This window comes from Manis pentadactyla, chromosome 1 (genome assembly GCF_030020395.1).
Source record: "Manis pentadactyla isolate mManPen7 chromosome 1, mManPen7.hap1, whole genome shotgun sequence".
NCBI classification, from domain to species: Eukaryota; Metazoa; Chordata; class Mammalia; order Pholidota; family Manidae; genus Manis; species Manis pentadactyla.
The window spans coordinates 9,423,132-9,443,909 of record NC_080019.1 but is presented as its reverse complement, the minus strand read 5'-3'; positions in this window follow the sequence as shown (position 1 = coordinate 9,443,909).

Genomic DNA, 20,778 nt, shown 5'->3' with positions numbered 1-20,778 from the left:
GGCAGGAAATCCTCAGAGGTGCACTGCCATATGGAGAAGAATATGAGCTGGTGGGCTAGCCCAGAGTTCTTGGGGGAGAGCTGGTTTCTAGAAGGATAGCTAATGCTGTGAAACACCTCCAGATCCAACCTCCTGGTCATCTGGGACACACTTTGGAATAATGCCTGACTATGTAAGTGTGAATTAAAAGAGCTTGGAATTTGGAGACCAAAGCTGAGGCACCACTACCACTACTGGGGGTCTGGACAAGAGCTGCATCATCAACGATGGATGAACGTCTGTAGGCCTCAGCAGGACCCATTTTCACGGCAATCGTGAGGCTGTGAAAGAAGCAATACCAGCAGCACCTTGACTCAACTGCTGCTCTCTCTGCCTGGGGGGCCAGGGCTAGCCTAGCCTTTTGGAATGAGCAGGTGTCTGTTGCTCTGAGACACATCAGAGATGCCTCAAGAGAGAGAAGATGTATTTCCTGCTAAGTTGGGCATATGGGATCTTGAGTGACTAATTGGAAAAATAGGAGAGCTGTGATCATATCTGTGCACCCAAACTGCTAACCCAGGCCATACTAGCTTCAGGAGGCATTCGATGTAAGTTTGACAAATGAATGCATGTTGTCATCTCCTCTGCCCCACACCTTCATGTCACACACCTGGATGGCCAGCGATAACTAAGTAGACATGAAAGTGACTGTGAACCACATCAGTATATCCCATTAACCCAGATTAAATGCTTCTGCAAACCAACTTTCCCTCACCTGGGTCCAGAATATGCCTATGGCCACTTCAACACCACCAGAGAGCGAGACCAAAGGAATGGATAGCAGTCCCAATCAGCTCTATATAAAATATCTTAATTTTGGAAATTTCACTGAAGAGTATGACCATGTGAACACCTAGCTAGGGCCCCCACAGGGAAAGGGATGGCGCAAGTGGGAGGCCCTGAGGCTTTAGCTCCATAAGCTTAACTGTAAGCCTTCCTCTTCCATTATGTATCATCAACCCTACCATTTCCCCAGGTCAAGGTGTTCTTGTAGATCTCATGCACTTAGAGACTCTTTGGCTGCCAATGGGACCCACAGTTGATTTCTGCACTTACCTCATCTTTCCCAACCATGGCCCAGTTCCTGCAAAGGGGGCTCCTGCTTCACCCTGCCCTCTGTCTTACTCTTGACAGTTCTTTATTCTTGTGTCTGGATTCTTGGCATTAATCCCAGCGTGACCTCAGGTCCACTTTCTCAAGGAAAGGCCTGTAGACCCTTGTAGCCTGCTCTGAAGACCAGCTGTGCAAATTCTCCCCTCAGCTGAATTTAGCTTGCTAGGCTATGACTCAGTTGCCTCCTGTTAGAAATGCTTTGAACAACTGTTTGGCTCAGAGCGGGGCACATCCGTACCCCTTGGGCTCTCTACCTTGGACTCAGGTCCTCACAGCCAGGTCCTCTGAGTCCCAAACTTCCGTTGTGGCCCAATTTCTGAGCCAGTCCCAAGTGACGAGGCAGAAATGCGTTAAATCACCTTAGCTCTACTCCACTCCCACCCAGTGTTTGGAAGGAGAGGGCAGCTGACGTAAGTCACCTCTCCCTCCCTTTCTGACTACTGCCTATTCCACTCCAGTGACCCATTATCTCGAGGGTTTCCTGATCACGGCACTTAACATATTAATGAAGGACATTCAACTCTGTCTTCTCAAATTTTCTGCAATATACAAACTATTGACCACCCCTTCTTATTTGACCACTCTATTCTTTGGTTTCCATAGTCCCTGCGTCCTCACCTACTCTTTGTGTCTCACTTTTCTCCCCCAGTTTTTTTCCCTATTATTGCTTAAATTGAGGCCTTCCACATCAATCTGCTTCTTACTCCTCTTCTTCCAAACAACCTCTCTTAAAGTCTCTGGCGATGACTCTTAACTCCACATCTGTGGCTCTGGTTATTTCTCCTAATCTCCAGACTGGATTTTCCAACTGCTTTGTAGACCCTCCACAGGCATGGCCCGCCTGGTTTCAAACTGCACAGACCGCAGCTGAATTCCGAATCTTCACCCACCGAAAGCTCTTCCTGTGCCCTCTATCTCCTTTAACAGCCTAACCATGCATCTTGTGCTAGAAATCTCTAGTTTTCTCCCTCCTTCCTTCAACAAACCTTATATCCAAGCGTGTTGTGTCCAGCTTCACCACATCTCTCAAACCCATCCCAGCCCATTCAGTTTCCATGGCCATCCTCCCTTCCTCCCTATCAAGGACTTCCGCTCCTTTCAAGCAGACTTTTCACAATGGTCTCCTAACTGATTGTCCTGTCTCCAAGTGTTCCTCAGTCTAATTTTTCCTGCATTTGGTTAATTTCCATTTTTTTGGCCACACAGATGAGTTCATGTCACTTACGTATTCAAAAAATCTTTCATCCTTAACAAAGAAAGTTGAGATCCTGGATGTGGCCTTGAACATCTCTACAATCCCCCAGTTTAACTTCCCCACCTTATTACCCCCCCCAGAAATGCCCCTGCATGGCCAGGTCCAGCCGCCTAACCACAGTGGCCCTCCCCAGGTCTTGCCCATGATGGTCCATCAGCTCCGTGTCCCCCCTCTCTTCCCGAACCACTTTCTCATCTTGAAAGCAACCAATTTTCTTAAGTCAAGAGAACCTGTGGAATTGTTCCACAGATTTTCTTAAGTCAAGAGAACCTCCTCAGGGCCACAGCGTCGGTCTGGAATGGTGTCATTTCAGATGACTGTCATCTGGTTCACGTTTGTTAAGATGGAGACCTCTTTTCCCCATTAAGCGCTGAGATTCCCAAGAGCAAGCAATGGGCCCTCCTCTTACTTGTTTTTCTCCATGTTTGGCACCGTGCCTGCACTCGGCAACTCATGGTTGTCGTGGAGGCTGTGGTTTAGAATCCTCGGGGACAGTGTGACTCACCGCGGTGTGGCTGGACTGCTTGGTAGAAAGGGTTGTGGGTCTGCCACTAAAGAGACCCAGATTCTAAACCAAACGACATCATTCGTTCAGGGTCACCATGAAAGCTGTGATGAATTTCCTTATCCATAAAATTGGAATAATCATAACTTTACAAATATTAAGCGATATAACAGGCAGGAGAGCATTTGGACCTGGGAAGCTCTCAGACATTGATTAGACCTCATCATGCTGTCTCACCACGCCCACCTCAATTTTTTGTTTTTGTTTTTAACCTGGGAAACATATCACAATCCAACAAATTACTTTGGAATGAAAAAAAAACATCAGAAATATTTAAAAATTCAAAGCGAGAGAATAAAACTAGTAGCTAACACAGTGAAGTGATAAATGCTATAAAACTCTTATTACAGTACTTACCACATTGCACTATAATAATTTATTGGCTGCATGTGACCTATGAGCTTCTCAAGGCAAAGGACTGTGACCTTTTATCCCACACCCAGCACAGTGCTTGACAATGAAAAAAGCATTCAGTATATTTTATCATCTATTCGGAGAGCAATTTCACAAATTAAGTAGCACATACCCTTCAACCTAAATATCCTACGTCTGGGAATTCATTTCACACATAAGCTTGCACAAGTGTGCAAACAGATTAATTCAAAAAAATGCAGTCTGTGGTATTGTTCACAATAGCAAACCAAGGAAGCAAACACATCAAACAGCCAGAAGTAGAGGCCCAGTTAAATAAATAAATACATACACACCAAGGAACACTGTGTAACATGAAGAATCATGAAGCAGATCTGTAAGAACTAGTGTGAAACAGTGTCCAATATATATTGTTAAATGAAAAAAGCCAGCTGCATAGTGCACATCTATCACACACACACACACACACAGGCTTGTATTACAAGAACAATTTCTCAAAGGATATACAGGAAACTGTTTATAGTGGTAACCTCTGCAGAGTAGAACTAAATAATCAGGAGAAAGAGGAAGAATTTTCATGGTCTCTATTTATCCTCCAATACAATTTGAACTTTTTACCACATGCAGGAACCCATTGTAAATGCTTTTTTAGTAATAAAGTAAACAAATATCTGTGGAACAATTCCACTTTGAGCTTGTTTGGATAGAAATTCGATTATTAGTTTCCATAAGTGAGATAAAGAAAGTGAAAAGGGGAAGCTCCTTTCTTTTCCCTTGCTGTGAGTTCAAAGACCCGAGGAACAATTTCCGGAATATTCGGTTGCACAGCAGGGATCTCTGGTGGTTTATCAATGTCACTAAGAGCTCCAGATGCATTTATAATCCTTCCCGTAAGAGTCGACTGTGGCTTGTTCTCCATGATCAATTACCAGCCCTGTCTTATACTCTTAGCAGAAAGCGCATCCTCACCAGGACAAAGGAGAGAATGGAAAAAAAAACAGGTTTTTGAATTTTCTCTGCAGACTTCACGCTCTTTCCCTCGAAGCCATGTGGCTGCCTTAACAGTTGTCCCCAAGCTGGCGCTGCATAAAGGAGAGAGATCTATAACAGCAAGTGATGGTGATTAATTTTAAGCTGTCATGGAAAATGGTTTTTGCACCTTAATGTCAGAGAACCGTATTATTCTAGGTCTGGTGTTCCCTTGCCAAAGCTGTGTGTTTGTTCCCAGGATACAGAATGAACACAGGAAGCTTTCTGGTTGGCTCCAGGAGCATCTTTTGGAGAATGGAAAAGAGCAATGCTGTCAAGCCAGCCAGTCCCCAGCCCCCTGCTCCCAGCCCCTAGCCCTAGGCCCTCAGCAGAGCACTAGGCACCATATCACCCACCTGCCTCCCTGCCTCCCAGTTGTCCAGATGAGTCCCCGTTTACCCTCTTGGGCCATTTGGAAAGCCCAGATGGGGTGGACACCCCAGAAGAGAAAAGGATAGAGAAGGTCAAGACTGACTACAGAGAAAAGAAATTGCTGATGGTGCAAAAACAAGTGGTGAGAACAAGGGGCCAAGATGGATGGGTGCACAGAGGTCTTGAAGATCCACGCCACCCAGGTGTGAGTCAGAAACAAAAGCCACCTTCCTTACCCACTTCCATGCCTGCTGCCACTCCCCACCCCTCATTCCTCTGAGAGAGAAAAAGACTGAGCAAGGTGGGGGGGATATGTAGGGAGGGAAAGGGGTACAGGGGTATGGAAACTGACTAGCTTTGCATTTCAATAAAATATTTATTTCTTGCATAATCTGCCTGCAAATTAGATCAAAGAGCTGTCAGTGTTTAAAATCATGCAGTTCATTAAGGGAACAAACTTAAAATATACTTAGTCAAGAATAACATTTACCAAGAGGCAGAATTGATTTATGGAGCTCCAACAGATCTAGGAACTAGAAGAAAGTACAAAAGACAGACTCAGAGCACTTACTTTATGGCATTGCAGCAAACCTCTTTTTAAAAGCTTAAGCAAGACCAGTGTAACCACTATTTACTAACGTCCTGCCCTGTGCTGGGCCAGGCACTTTACCAAATTTTCATCTGTAATCTTCCACATAGTAAGTATATTGTCCTTTTTCAGAACAGAAGCCTGAGAAGACGAGAACTTGCTAAAAGCACACTGCAAGTAAGCGGTAAGCACCGCCCTGTCTGTCTGTCTGTCCACCTGACCAGGCTGCTTCCGAATATGTACTCTCAAGAGGGATACCCTGTCATGGCTAAACAGTCTACATTTTAAGCTGGTCTTGGATTCAGCTACGGCATTTCATTGCACCTTATTCAGTCCTTCACAGAATTTTTTAAGCTTTAAAAAATATGGTCCTTGAAGCTATTCTAATACTGGCTATGCTAAGCCAATAGGTGAAATTGGCCTGTGCCTCTGAGTCAAGAAATAAAGCTGTATTTCATGTTTGAGTGTGATGGAAGAGGGCTGAGAGCCAGTCTTGCGTGTACTGTATGCTACACTATCTACAGCTGTATTCCTGTTTCGTGGATTAAAAGCAACCTCCTAAGGTGGTAAAAGAATAAAATGATGTAACGTGTACCATCTCTGGATTAGCTCTCTTCTCCTCTGGGCTCCAGAATCAGAGAACAAAGACCATCTCGATGCCCCACAGGCACCTCCAATCCATCAGGTCCAGAACTGAACCCAGCATTTCCCCGCATCCCTGCAAACTAGCATCTGCGTGGAGACCTCCAGCCTCCCAAGGGCTACAGGCAGGAACTGGGGCAAGATCCCTAACTCCCATCCCCACCTCCTGTCATCACCAAGTCATGGCAGTTTTGTTCCTTAAGGTCTCAGAGGGGTCCACTCTATCTGCACGAATGGCGCCTTAGCTCAGGGTGCATACGTCTCTCCCACTACTGCTGATACACACATCTCCCCTCACTGGCCTCGTTCTTTCCAACCTTTCCCCACTATCCTCCACACTGACTCCAGAAAAAGTGTTTAGAAGAGCAAATCTGATGAAGGCACTTTTCTACTTAAAACCTGATCACCTCCCTGTTGGCCCCCGATATCTTTTAACAATATCATTGAGATATAATTATGTATCATACAATTTGCCCCTTTAAAGCATACAGTTTCATGGTTTCAGTTAACCTATGTTCTGTCTCTATGATTTTGCCCCTTTGACCTTTTATGTAAATGGAGTCACACAGTATGTGCTCTTGTATGACTGATTTCTTTCACTTAGCCTTATGTTTTCAAGGATCATCCATGTTGTAGCATGTATCAGTATTTCACTCCTTTTTTATGGCTGAATCACATTCCATTGTATGGATACACAACATTTTGTTCTTTTATCAGCTGATGGGCATTTGGGTTGTTTTCACTTCGGTGCTATTATGAATAATACTGCTATGAACATTCACATACAAGTCTTTGTATGGATATACAATCTTGTTTCTCTTGGCTGGACATGAGTGGAAATTGCTGGATCATGTGCTAAGTTTATGTTTAACTTGAGAAACTGCCAAGCTGATTTCTAAAGTACGTGCACCACCCCCAGGTATTTTCTGTCCAAGTTGTTTAACTCGGTTTACAAAGCCCCTTCTAATCTTGAGGCAGGTTAACCTTTCCACCTTCATCTCAATCTATTGTAGACCCCAATTTAAACTGTAGACTTCAGTTATGTCCAATTTAACAGACCTTAAAAAAAAAATCATCCTTCTCTGGGCTTCTCTAAATGCTTTTTCCTTTGCTTGGACTACTGTCCTCCAGACAAATGCCTGCTGGTCCTGAGGCCTCAGTTTCCATGATATTTCTCTTCCCAGGCCCCCAGCAAGACTAGTGTGGCTCTTTGCCCTCTGTACATGTCCTGAATTAACTTTTATAGCAGCACTTGGCATACAGCATTATCATTGCCAGATTGCTGGTCTCCATCCTTTACCAAACTGTAGGGTCCCTGAATGTAAGAATCATATATTTTTTTCCTTCAGCTCAGAACAGTTCCTGGTGTCTTGGAGGTTCCGTGTAATTATTTGATAAATGTATAAAGCCCCTGCACATAATAGGTCAACACCCTAGTGCCCTATGAGATTAAAGCTATGGTGCATTGGTCCAGAACTCCCTTCTCTCAAAGGGAATCATGCACGAACCATCTTGGAAATACACAATCTGATTTTAAAAATAAAACATTTGTAGTTCCTTCCTAATTCTGTTTGCTCAGGCTAATAATAAAATGAGTTGGCATTTCTTGGGTATATATCAACTGACAGTGGCGGGAGCCAAGGCGAGAATGTGTTCGGTGACGGGTAGGAATCTGTACGCAATTAAAAATAGGTCATGTGTAATAATTGAAAATTACTCCAATGACCAACTATTGGGAAATAGTTGAATAAGGTATACATAGATGAATAGTACTGCCATGAAAATTGTAAGTATAGCAAGATCTGTTTGAAAATATCCTTAAAGTAAATCAAAATGCCAACTAGAATATGCACATTGATTACAAGTGTGCAACATTGTGTAGGCACACTGACAATAATCAAAAAATGTCCTGTCATAGAACCATATTAATAGTGGACACTTTATAGTGAAATTTAGAATTTAGTTTTTTATAGTTTTTTGACCTTCTGCTGTAAAAGTCTGCAATAATAATTGCTATGCATTGTTTCCAAATCGTGTCCCATAGGTTGGAACTACTGAGCTTTTTCTAAGGCACCCAAGGGCACTGTTTATAATTGTTGGACATATGATGCATTGCATCCCTTAATTTAAAAATGTATATGTATGTATTGGTTGTGTATATATATATATATACACACACACATATATGTATGTCTGTCTTTGTGCTGTTAAGAAGGCAAAATGTTTTCACTTTCTTATTGCACCTCGTGTCCTGAACTTTTGGCAATCAGACAAAATAAGAAATATGGTATTGTCCCCTCTTTATCAATTTTACTTTATACACAAGCTGAAACTGAGATTTTTGAGGTGACTTGCTCAAGGTTACATAGCTAGTAAGGATCAGAACCAAGACCAGAACCCAGTTGTCATGACACAAACAAGGACCCTTAACTTTGCCCAGAAACTCGAGCCAGGAGGAGTACAGCGAGGGCTTACTTCAAGTGCTCAGGAGCTGCGAAGTTCTTCGCTGAAGCATCTTGCACAGTGTCCTGCACTGTGGCATTTGTTCAAAGGACCACGGATCAATAGACTGATGGATGGATGGACCGATGGATCGATCAGTGGGTGGGACTCTAACAGGTCAACACTACTCAGCAAAAATGTTTTGGTATACTCTGTGGTGTCAGACTTCACCAGACCTTCACTACAACTTCAAATTTTTCCTCTACAAATATTCCATCCATTCATTTACTCACTGAGGAATTAATTATTAGGCCACTGCTATCTGCAGGAAACTGTGTTAATAGCTTATGGAGCTATAGAAATAAGATATTTTCTTATCTTCAATAGTCTTCTAATCTACTAGGAGAATGAGATTTGTGTTTTAAAAAATCACTGTAATTCCTTAATCCTAATGAGACTCAGAAAAGATAACAGGTGTTCAGAAGAGTCCAGAGGAGAGAGAAATGGTGATGAGTTGAAAGAATAGAGGCAAACTTCATGGAAATGTGGCATTTCAGCAGGGCCTTGAATGACAGGTACAATTGCACAAGAAGAGGTGGGAAGGACATATCAGGGGAAGCAAAACACTTTTAACAAAGGCACAAGGTGAAAATTTTAGCAAAAGTGAGACTCTAAGAAACACTTAGCTTCCTCAGAGAAACCCATTTCTGCTACGGTGTGTTCTTCTCCCCCACAATTGCTTTTTCCAGTCTCTATCCAAAGTGCTGTAATGGTGCTTCCGCCACCTCATCTGACTGGGGCAGGTGCTAGAATTCGGGTCTCACCTAATAGGAATATACTGTAAGGACGTGCCTGTTAATTTCCTCTCTTTCATGAACAAGGCAGAAGGTATTATTAGATCTGTTACAGCAGAGCGTGAAACAAAGGGGCCAGGAGACTGGGAGCTTTCTCAAGGTCACTGGATGAGTCAGCTGGAAAGAAACCTTAGAACAAGGCTGCACCTTTGCAAAGCAGGCTGCGTTGGCAAGTTTGCACAAGGGGACAGTGCGTTCCACCCAATCCCTCTGCGTCCACCTAGTGCCCCTTTCCTAGGAGTTCAGCGTGCACCAGAGACATGATTGAATTCATTCTCAGCACCACTGTGGTTGAAGCAGGGTGAAGGCATGTTTACATTCTTTTCTTAAATAGACAAACGAAAGCCCTCAGGGTATCCTAAGCAGTTTATCCGATAGCAAGTAACATGTGTTAGAGTCACTCTGACAGTTAACTTAAGAGAATGTTCTATTTGCCTCTCAGGTGCTGATTAGAGAGGTGCGAATGTGAGCCAGGCTTGTTGAGACCTGAATTCTGATCCTGGCTCCATCCCTCAAACCAGCAGTTTGATCTTGGGCGATCTCTCAACCTCTTTGAACCTCAATTTCCTTGTCTTTAAAATGGGAATAATGTGATATACAGTTGACCCCTGAACAACACATGTTTGAAAGTATGTGGGTCCTCTTATACACAGATTTTTTTCAATAAATGTATTGGACAATTTGGAGATTTGTGACAATTAAAGAGAAAACATTTTCTTTTCTCTAGCTTTATTTATTTTAAGAAGACAATATGTAACATATATAATATATAAACCGTGCATTAATTGATTGTTTATGTTGACCAGAGGCCAACAGTAGGCAATAGCTGTTCAGGTTTGGAGGAGTCAAAATTATAGGCAGATCTTTTACTACACAGGGGTTGGCACCCCTCACCCCCAAATTTTCAAGGGTCAACTGTATTTGTATGTGTCTACAACACATATTTTTCAGTCCTAAGATAGACATCAGGGAGAATACCCAGAAATTCATTAAAAATAGACACTTTGAGGGACAAGAGCAGAACTGTCAGCTTTTATTTGTACTGGTACTTCTGTTTCCTTGGGAAATGTTTACAATGATATAGGCAAACAAAGGATCAAAATAACAGCAATCTCATAAATTACCGTATAAAAAGTATGCAGCACAGCAATGGCTGAATACCACCTTCTTGGTACAAGTTTTATATTTAAAAATGAGTCATTACGCCCTCTGGCAGAAGAGATGGAAGTTAGGCAGAAAATCAAAGAACAATAGGAGAGAAACCCAAAGCTGCTAATCAGGAGCTAAATTCCTGGGGAGTGAATGAGTGCAGAGGAAAGCCCTGGCTTTGAAAAACAGACTTGGTTTCAAACTCCACATGCCCAGTCTGTCTGGACTTCAGTTTCCCTCCCATAAGTGGAGATAAAAATTCTCGCCTCATGGATTTGCCGTGAGGATTACAGGAGACAAATATGTCAGGTGCTTTAGAAGGCACTGAATAATACATGTACTGTGGGCCACAAAAATCAAGACACTGTGTCTACCGACAAAGCCCCTCTTTGACCTGCTTCTAGTAGGTAGATTGTTCCACAAAGTATCTACAGGATGGTATCATGGGGGATTGCCTACGCTGTTTAGGCCCTAGATTATTATTTTTAAAATATTGTGTCTTGTATATGTGGAAGTTGCTGTGAAAGTAGAGCTTTAATCTCACCATCACAACAAAGTAGCAATTATGTGAGGTAAAGGCTGTGATAACTAACCTTATTGTGGTAAACACTTTACAATACATATGGTATCACCCATCACATTATATGCCTTAAACTTATACAATGTTACATATTTATTTCAATAAAGTTGGATAAAAATATTTTAACAGAAATAATTAAAGCCAAGAAAGCAAATTGAAAACCAGGCAGAGTGGCTCCATCTTTCGATCTTTCTGATCAAGACAGACTTTTTAAGCCCTCACACTTGAGGTCCAGTGCTGGTCTTGGGGACCTCCTGGCGCTTCCTGGACGTGCTGTGTTTACTCAACTGCGTTTTGGTAGCAGATGTGTGTGAATAGCCATAAGCTCAGCAACAGTAGTTGGGAACATGTTGGCTTTCCTTGTTCTGATTCAGAGAGTTTATTCGGGGTAGGAGTCTCGCCTGTGTGCTGCTGGGTGTACCTAGCTGAGGGATATTGCCACTGGAAGCTCTGGAACAGGATGAGATTTGTCCACTTTGAATCAGAGCACTTGGCTAAGTGTTTCTTCACCTGTGAAATGAAACATCCTCGTTGTCACGCTGGCATAAAATAAATGGCTTCTCGTGGGATTAAATGAGATACTAAACTGTTTTGCAAACTGGGACTCATAGACCATCCATAAGAATATGTACAAGGGGGGCTGAAGTCCTAAACACCAGAACCACAGTGTCGATTTTCATGTCTAAGGAGAGACTTAATGAAACTTTCCCAAACCTCAGAGGATAAAGAATACTTTGCATTCAAATTTTACAGATTTGTTTCTCCCCAACTCTTCCATCTCTTTCGCCCTTAATCTCAGTCTGTGTTTTTGATTTTGGCTTTGTGCTCCAGCCTGGGTCTCTGTGCTTTAATCACTTCTCCCATTTTCCACCTCTTCTCTTTGCTTCTGTGGGCATTTCCAGGCAACAGGCGAGGGTTTTGCTTCTGCCCTGGGAGGTGGGGGAGCTGTATTCCTCAGAAGCAGCAGAGGAGGAAAGTAGTGGCTCGTACATCCAGCATCTCTTTCTAATTTCATCCGTTAATGACACCAGAAGGATGATAACAATTTTCTAAGCAATCTTGTCTTCTCTCATTTATTGAGTTCTTCCAGTGTGCCAGATACCATTGTAGGCATCTGCTTACATTCCTCTCAACAGTCTGTGAGAGAGGCTTTTGTCCATTTCACAGAGAAGGAAACTAAGAATCTAGGTAAGAACTTACATGTTCCCAATCACACAGCTCACTAACGACACAGCTGGGCTTCCAGTTCAGGGGTATCTGACAATGAAGCCTTTAGCCACCAGACTACACTGCCTCCATCCTGCTAAGACTTTTATTTGACCTGGAGCAAATCTGACCCCCACCTTCCCACCATAAGCAGGGCTACCATTCTTCAAGCCGTGGCATCCTTTTCTCTCTCTGGAGAATGCGGGACAACTCCTGCCTGACCTTCAAGACTCGGCTCAGGAGATTCCTCTGTGTAGAGATCCTCACTGACATCCCGAGACTGACTTCAAGGCCCCCTCTGGCCTCCTGCAGCCCTAACACTGTATATTTTTTATTTCAACCATTGGTTTACTTGTGTATGGCCTCACGTTGTGGCCAACAACCTGAGGGCAGTGCCTGCACTTTTTTTGCACATTCACAGTGCCTAACCAGTGCCTGGACCTGGACTGTAGCTCAGGCTTGTCTGTTGAATGAATGAATGGATTAATATATAATGAATACACAAACAGCAACAACAGCTACAAGAGCAACACCATCCTGCTCCTTCCTTCTTGTGCCTTCATCCATATCAACGCGACCAACCAAGGAGCATTAAATCAATTCAGCAAAGATTTATTGAGCTGTAAGATGCTGTAGCAGAGTGGTGGCACTTTGCATCAGAATATTTTAGAAACAGAATATTCAGAATCTCTTCATCACAGGATTGCCATGGGGTCCAACTGCAGAATACGGGAACTGCAAAGTGACATGCAAATGTTCTTGGTGTCACTATGAGCATGCACAAGGCAGAATGTCAGGCCGTGAAGGAGGACTTAAAAATGAGGAAGCCACTACCAATAGGACACTCACGACATAATGAAGCACTTGCAGGACTACGAAATGAGGCAGAAAATACTAAAAGAAGTTCAAAGACATAGAGGGAGAAATCAGGGGTCAAGGTCAGGGGTCAGGACAGCCCATTCATCTAGGACTGTGGGAGCTCTGAGGGAGGTTTAGTGACAAGGTCCCCACTGTCAGGCCATTTCTGGTCATCAACAGTGTCATGTAGGACTGAAATACGTGATGTTTGAACATAGAGAGCTTTTCCAGTGTCTGGTCAACAAAGGCATCACAAACCTGGACTGATCTCAAAGAATGGGCTGGATTCAGGTTAGAAGATAGGAGGAAGGGCATTCCTTCCAGGAAGTCAGATGTTAACGGTGGCAGGACTGCACTTGGAGGGCCAAGGAGGTGAAGGATGAGAGCAGAGCAGAGGGCTCTGTGTGCACCATCGCACCTCCATTTCACCCCCAAGGCAAGGCATCAGAATCACAGGAAGTGCCACTCCGGGTTGGATCAATAGTCCATTCAGTACTCTATATTTTGACAGTAGCTCCAGGTGATGTTATTGGAAAGCCTCTGGTGGTACTATTTGGATGATTCTTTAGCAATTAGGAAGATAAATTATATAATAACCCATTATGGAACAATCATTCATGCATTTGTATTAACCCTGTCTGCTTCCACAGGCAAAAATCCCCCCAAAAGACCATCTTAAAGAAATGTTCTATAATATAAGCAAAGCTATAATACAAAGCCGTTTCCATGGCCTGTCAGATGGCTGATAGAAAAAAAAAATATATATATATATATATATATATATATATATATAGCAACCCTTAAAAAAACCAAAACTATAAAGAGAGCAGATCAGTGGTTGCCTAGAGCTGGGGGTGGGGATGGGATTGACTGCACATTGACACAAGGGAAACTTCTGGGGGATGGAAGGGTTTGAAGCTCACAATGGTGAATTTTATGATATGAATATTATATGTCATAAAAAATTTTTAAACCTGTGTAAAGGCTTTCTCCAGTCCTTACCCATAAAACATTATTCTTTATAAAAAAAAGATTACAAGGACAGAAAAAAGAATGGGAGGAGATTCAAAATCATGTCACATCAGCAATGTTTCAGGAATGTGGGGCTCTCCAACCTGGGAAGGCGAGGGGAATGAGAGAAAAACCGGGGATCAGGCGGTCTGTGGGAAGGCAAGTAGAGGGGCTCCTGTAACCCCAGGGAGGGTGAGCAAGCTAAACTGGACGATCATTACGGTTTGCTCTGAGAGGTGGGGTGTCACAGATGCTGGAAGGGGGCAAGCCTGGGTCAGGTGGCCATTGATGGATGTGGCAGGCTTTTAAACCATGGATGAGGACACGGAGCACAAAGACGTCAAGGCCCCTTCTCACCCTGAGAGTCTACAATTACGTGAGCGTGGCGAAATGCAGATTTGCCCCCTATGTGCGGAGTACTGAGTTTACATACCAGCCTGAAAAATTTGTACAAGATTATGCAAGCAGATTGACGGACAGTGACTGCATTGGGGTATGCGTGGGGACTTGATGATACGGGTAAGTGTAGTAACCACATTGTTTTTTCATGTGAAACCTTCATAAGAGTGTATATCAATCATATCTTAATAAAAAAAAAAGATTATGCAAGCAGATCTAGCCACTGGTGAGGGACTGGATGTCAGCAGTTCATGTCACCTTTCTTCCCCCAGCATTTCATTTCCTTATAGTACCTAGAGGCTGAGGGTCAGTTCTGTTGTATCTTTGGGTCTTAAAAGCCTTGTGTTCAGTTGTTGGCTTCGCATCCAGAAACTTCCATCTCTGAGCAACTTTTCTGAGCTCACTTTCCCCTCACTTCAACGCTCCCTGCTACAAACAATGTGTTCCTGGCAAACTGACCAATGCTTGGTCCCCCGAACACCTTTCACATTTTCCATTCTGCATCTTTCTTCAGATGACTTCCCCTGCATGAAATGCCCTCCTCTGATCTCCACACCTGCCCAAGTCCTAGGCTGCCCATAGGCCGAGGCCTGCTTCCTGCCACTGACCCACAGGTGAGATTGTCCTGGGGTGTGTGTCCTGGGGGTGCCTCCCAGCGAGTGAGTTGACAGTGCACGCGGGTCACTGGGACACTGAGGCCACAACAGGCTCAGTGGTGAGCACAGAAGTGGAGCCTGGGAATCCAAAACAGGCCAAAGCCTTTGGCACAAAATGAGAGGAACCCAACAGAACACTGATCCAGTGGCTTTTTTTCTTTCAAAGTTTTAATTTATATATACTTTGTATGTAATATCAAGAAAGCTGATGATGAAAGAGAATAAAATTATCACCATTTAAATAGTTCACTTACATAACTGTCTGTTTTCTTGAAGTTCTAAGGTGTATCCTGTTTTTATTCTTTATTAAAATGATGCCCTTATTGAAAATGTAAGTGGTCAGCGAAACATCATTTCTTCATTTTAGGCAAGCCAGAGAAGGATAATTATAATTTCTCAGTCCAAGGATTTTAGGAACCAATTAACGAGCATTCTCCAAAAGGTATCCTCCTGGCCTTTGAGGGTTTCTATTTTTAAACAGTAAAAATTGAAAATGAAGAGACTATATCCTGGGGGCTTTTCAAAACTGCGAAATGTTATTAAAAATTCAGTTTGTGTTTTTCATAGTTATTAATCTATGGTCTATTTATAAATTTTACCTTCTTATTTTAAGATATGACTATTTAAAGGCATGCTTGGCACAAAGCCCACATGCAACAAATACACAACGAGGTGAAGCCCATCAAACATGCCTTAGTCACACCATTCCCAATAACCAAACCCACCATTGCTTTCCAGCCTTTGGTGACACAATTAGAGAACTTGTTACATGCGAGTTGCTTACATCCTTGGAGGAAATAGCTGTATTCTTTGGAGTTGAAGACTGCATCAATTTTAGGCCCAATTCCTAGAAATATCTCAGGAATCACTATGGAATAACCAGGTCCATGAATTGTCCTCTCTCTTACCTCAATATCTTAACTCAATATTGTTCATCCACAAAGAAGAATGTCTTGTAAATGAGTGGATTAAAAACAGAAGCAGCAATCTTTTCACAGAGTGAAAGGCCAGTCGATGTGTGCTCTTGGGACAGTCCAGCTGTGGTTTTAAATCACTGATCAGTCAGCACTTGCCATCTTCAAAAAGAAAAACTCGACTCCTGGCTCCAATATTGTAAGTGGCTGGATAGCTCAGGGAACATCCACCAAAAGAATCCATCTTGAAAATAAAAGATTTTCCTCCAGTTGTCATGAGATCATGTTGCCTCAAATTGAGGCCACAGGTGTCTAGCTCTGTGATGTAAGGATATGAAATAGGTTAGTGCTTTTATGGCTCTCCATAGAGAGGACTGAATGTCACGCACGTCATCAGAAGAAAGGTGGTATCTGTTGGGGTCAACATAACCGTAGAGGGGGAACATAATAGCCTTTGGATTTTTGGGTCAGCCAAGCTCGTGAACAGCAAAGAGAGAACAAGTTTATGCCTTTGGTGTGTTTAATCCAGATTTCAGTCTTATCAAAATGCGAGCCTCCTCCAATACCAGCACCAGACCCATTAGGATAAGCAGTGGTTCCACCCCTGCCGCCAGAAAGATCAGAGTCCCTGTGAGCTCCTTGTGTGAAACATGTCAAGACTCTCAGCCTCCCCAGGGTTCACCTACGTGAACTCCAGGGGATCACATCACTCCACACTTGAAAAGCCTTCCAGATGGCATAGTCAACATCCTTCCACACCAGGTCAGAAGTACAATTCTTGAGTCTGTACGTGACATGGTATTTTGTCCACAATGGCTTCCCAGTCATTGTGCTGGACTGGCGAATGCCAGGCACTCCCCACTGTGGCACTCACATTGTTGCCAGAAGAGATGCATCCCACTGCCCAGTCACATTTAGCCCAAGCACAGCTGCATGTCTTGCGTCTTGCCCACCATCAAGCTGCTAAGGACTTATTTTGAGCACCAGAGTACTTTCCTTCTGGAGGCCACAAAAGGTACGCAGGTACCTTTGTGCAAACACATCGTTTTCCCCTGGACTTGAAGGATTAGGCAGAGGAACAGCTTCAGAGGCAGCAGCCTGAAGGACCAGAATTAGGTAAAGAAACTTCATTCTAAACTTCTCTTGGAGAGTTTAACCCAGTTGACTTTGACCTTTTCAGTCTCCAGCTGGCTTTTATTCCTGCCTTATATATATGCAGGCATCTCCACCCCCGGCATTCCTGGATGCCTGTGACACGGCATCTCAGCGAGTGCTCCCACCTGTAAATTCCTTGTTATCTGTACCTCCTATTTAATGATACCTCACATTATTACTTAGCTGTGCATAAAAATGGTCAGATTTGCCAACTGTATTTTGAGATCCTTGAGGGCACACAGGCCAACCTGAGTCTCCAGATGGATTATTCTCATCATTTGCTATTTTTTATTTTATAGGCTGACATCTCCCTTCCACCACACCCTCTCACCTTTGACCTTGAATCTTCAACCCGAGACCAAAAAATTTCCACAGGTGAAAATGAGGTGAGGAACTTGGAGCTATTGTTCAGGAAGAAGGAAAGGAAGCCCCAGCACTCGGGACCAGTGTCCACAAATGAAAGCAACAGACGTACCTCAGATCAAATCTGATTTTTTAAATTAGGACTCTGTGTACCTACAAAGGCACATCTAGAACTTTGGGGCTTTGCTCAGCTTGTGTTATCATTGTTAAAGCAAATGAAGGCTGTTGTGAGGGGTCCCATAAAAGGTTCCCTCAAAATAAAAGGGCTTAATTTAAGACATTTGACTGGAAGTCTTTCCACACTCTTAGAGGATAGATATTAATTTGTCTTGTCCACAAACTGGGCAGCAGTGGAACTTCCCTCACACCCCCTTTACTAGTCGGAGGACCATAGACACACGTATAAATAAGCCCAGTACAAGCACAGGTGGTTAGTACCTCCCAACGCACATCCTTCGGCCACGGAAGTCCCAGGAGAGGAGATTGCACTATCTTTTATTCAGATTATTCGTTCTTGCTTTAAGCAGAGTTGTGTTTAAAAGGGCCCTGAGAGGTTATTTAACTCCCACAAATTCTAGGATTCCCTTTTATACGTGGCCTCTGTTTGACAACTCCCTGTGCTGGCAGGTCACTCCTGTGTGAGGCAGGCAGGCCCACGCACTGCTATGAAGCTGAGGTGCTCCAGAAACTTCCCATGGAGATGAATCTTCTCCATACTTGTCTGAGAATCTCCCCTGCTCCCCGCCCCACCTTTTGCTTCCTTCATTTGAGTGTAATGTGTTCAACTACCAAGGCAGGTCCATCCCAGCAGGGTGCAGGGTACCCACGTGGGGGCTCTACGCCTGAAAATCCAAACCCCGGGGAGATTCTATTGGATTTGCACTGTAGTATAACCTCTTTTTCATTTCTTTCTTCAATTATTTCAGATGATTTAAAGAGTTACATAATTGTTCATCTTATAAGGGACCTCAAAGTTCATCTAGATCATGAAGTCTCAACATAGACAAAAAAAAATCTTACTTTTCTTAAAGCATAAAGCACAGAAATATATACAGTACATAAAGAGATATACAGTATATCTAATGGTATTACAATTTTATGGAAGAGGGCAATTAGGAAAAATACATCTTTCAAAAGGCTCGTTAGGGGAGAAACAATGTAAAAAAAAAAAGTTGAGAATCACTAATAGACCAGGATCTTCAGACCAATTAAATCAGAATCTAGGAGGAGCAGGATCCAAGCAACACTGGGTTTTTCTGTTTTGTTTTGTTTGCCATTTTTCTACTATAGAGTCAAGATTGAGAACCCCTGACCTGACCAGCCCCCTGTTACTTCACGGGACAGCTGAAGACTGAAAATGAGAAATAACCTGCCAAGATGACCAGACTAGACAGAAGCCGAGTCCCTCTTGACTGCTCTTTTCACCACGCCTTAATGTCTTTTTCAACTTTTATTCCATACGGCTTTATTATGCTTTATTATATATTTTGGCCTGTTGGCAATGTGGTCTATGTTTTTAGATCAAACTTTGTCTGGCCAGCTGGATACTGATTTCTGGCTCTTCTTAAAAGTTGAAAATGTATTACATGCCATGATTTTGAAAACTTCAAATATAAAAAGAATGTTATAAAAACTAAGTTTCTATTTCTCAACCCTGACTCCAGTCTCCCAACCACCATCCCCCTTCTCCAGACGCAGGCTCTGTGCCAAGCGTCCTGAGCATCCATCCAACACAATTCTGCGTCTCAAGCTACAGCTTTTATATAATGAAGCCACTTGGTAATTAAGCGGAAGAGGATAATGCTCAAATGAGGGATCTCGCGTGTCTTTACTCCTAGTTCCATTGTGTCTTTGTAAGGGTTTGTTAGCAAGTCCACACCCTTCTCTGGGAGTGAAAATAACATCATTTTGAACAACACTACGATTATACTTTCATTTTATTCCAAAGCTGCCTACACCGGAAATGTCCCAGCTATAAAACAGAACCACAACAGGCTGTGTGTTTCCTTGTCCTGTTAGGAGGCAGCGGTGATGGTACCTTACCCAGCACTTCACAGAACAATCGACTTATCAGAGAAGGAAAACTTTGCCTATCACAGATTTCCTTTTCTTTTGCTTTAAAAGCAAATTGCTTTTAGCACCAATTGATCAAAATTCTGTAGAGCAGATATATTTAGTAAACCGCAAAAGGCATGATGATCTTTCAAATGCATATAAGCATACATTCTCCTTGTTGGATAATTTGGATAGCTTGATTATTGATTCCTGCCCTTTGTAATGAGATTTATTTTTTTAATACAGCATCTTTCTTTCTTCCTTACCAAGATATTCCTGATGTTCCAAAAAGGATCCGAGGCAGTGATGAACTATCATCTATAGATGCTTATTCTAGGCTGATGACTAATCTCCAAAATTCTGTTTCTCTTGATCACCCAACCCCCAACTCTGAAGCGTTACCCTAAGGAGAAAAAAAATTTTATTTCTCTGGGAAGATAAATTCCTCAAACTGTTCTCTTGGAATTTATCCCTACCCAGAACATGCTGACATAGAAGTGATGCCAGTTAAATTTAGAAAGTTCCTCCTCAAATCAAAGAATACTCAAGCGGAGTGGAAAAGCAGAACTCATTCTAGCCCCTTATTTCATTTTACAGAGAAGGAAATTGAAGACCTAGGGAGGTTAACTGGTCTGTCCAAGTGGGAAAATTCGTGTTTCTTAATAAATAGTTACTGGGTGGGTGTTCACTGTATGTCTAGCATATCCCAAGCACTGAGGTACGGCAGCAAATGGGTTCCCATCAGGGATGTTAGTGGCAGTGCCTGGGCTAGAATCCAAGTTCTGTCCTTGCCCACCACCATCCATCACAGTCCCCTCTGGGGGACCTCTGGCTGCCTCCTCAAAGGCTCAACATTCAGAGTGATAAAAATAAGAGAATTTCCAGGAAGAAGGAGCCTCATTTTCTCAGTCCCTTCTGGCAGGAACTGGAGGCTATTTGGGAGGAAGCCAGGAACATGAATATGTCCTTATTCATTGAGATGATGCCACTGTCCCAGAGCCCGCAGAACACAGGCCTTGAGTGATTTTATAGGCACCCACTTGTGAGTCAAGAGGCTAGAAATGGACACTGTGGCCATAGAACACACACCAGAAAGCTGACCCACTCAGACATTACCTCCAGGCTTTATCCACCATAACAGTGCTGGACCCAACTGAGCC